Consider the following 1,236-nt stretch of genomic DNA (forward strand, 5'->3'; position numbering starts at 1 on the left):
GTTTCTCCTCCAGCCTCCTTCCATTTGGGCTAATTCTAGTGAAGTTATTTGCACAGGAACAATTCTACTTAACTCTGTACTTGAAAAACTCTTTCAAAACCACCAGAATTATTCAGAAAACAAAGTTACACAGATCTCATTCTACAACGGTTTCTCAGTCCTCATTTGACTAAACATGGTCTTCAAGTGTTTGTGACAATACATTTAGCTTAAGGAAATGTGATTTGGATTGAGAGAAGAAAACCAAGGATATTATTTTTGAAATGTACAATTACACACCGAGTGTAAAATCTCAGGGTTGCTGGCTAAAGGTGGAGAAGATAAACTTCAGTTATGATAGCTTGGAAGGGGGTTTGTTTTGCAAGTGTCAGTATGCTGCTATTTCAGGGATGAGTTTAGTAGGTGAGCCTGCAGCAAGCAAAGAGACAATATGAAGGGTGAGTCTGATGTGTTCCCAAAGTTTTCTGTAGTATCTGTAGAGGCAGAGTGCTGGCAAGAAAGTTACCAGCACGCATTATCATCGCTGTATGGTGTCCAGCATACAGACAGCTGAGTTCAGCTATTCTCTACAGCCAAACCAGGCACTACAGGATAAAAAACTCTTAAAGTTTGGAAGTTTTCTTAATTATACCAAGAATATAGATTTTAATTCTCCCCCTTCACTATAGCTCAACTCCAGCATTTTGGCCAGGAAGCATGATTTGGCACGTTGGCTCCTTGTGACCCTCATATATTTTCTCTTGTCTCTCAGTCTTAAGACAATTCTCTTCACCGCAGAGATCAGAAGAGCAAATTATATTGCTAAAAATTAAAAAGTAATGAAGATACGAGAATGCAAAGTTATGGCTTTGAAGTATTTTTTCCCCTGCATTTCTCCATGTGGCTTAACCACTTCTTTTTCCTCCCTCCTCTGACCACTTCCTTCCCTGCAGCAAATGCTGCAGGTCTGTGTGACTCTTGATCCGCTGCCATTGCTCTGATTCCCCCTCCACCCCCCAACTCTGCTTCAAGCCCACATTAATATCTTCCCCAGTCTGACACCTTCCTGTCACAGTCTGATACCTTCCTGCCCTTCCCTGACACCTAACGGAAGGGATAAGGCTTTGAGGTGCATAGGTGCCAAGCAAACACGAGGGAGAGATCTGTCCTGGCCCAACCTTGCCCTCCTGCCAGCACTCTGCATGCAAAAGGACCGGGCTGCCAGCTAACCCAGTACAGACACAGGAATCTGAGCAG

Source organism: Falco peregrinus, chromosome 1 (assembly GCF_023634155.1).
Source record: "Falco peregrinus isolate bFalPer1 chromosome 1, bFalPer1.pri, whole genome shotgun sequence".
Classification (NCBI taxonomy): Eukaryota; Metazoa; Chordata; class Aves; order Falconiformes; family Falconidae; genus Falco; species Falco peregrinus.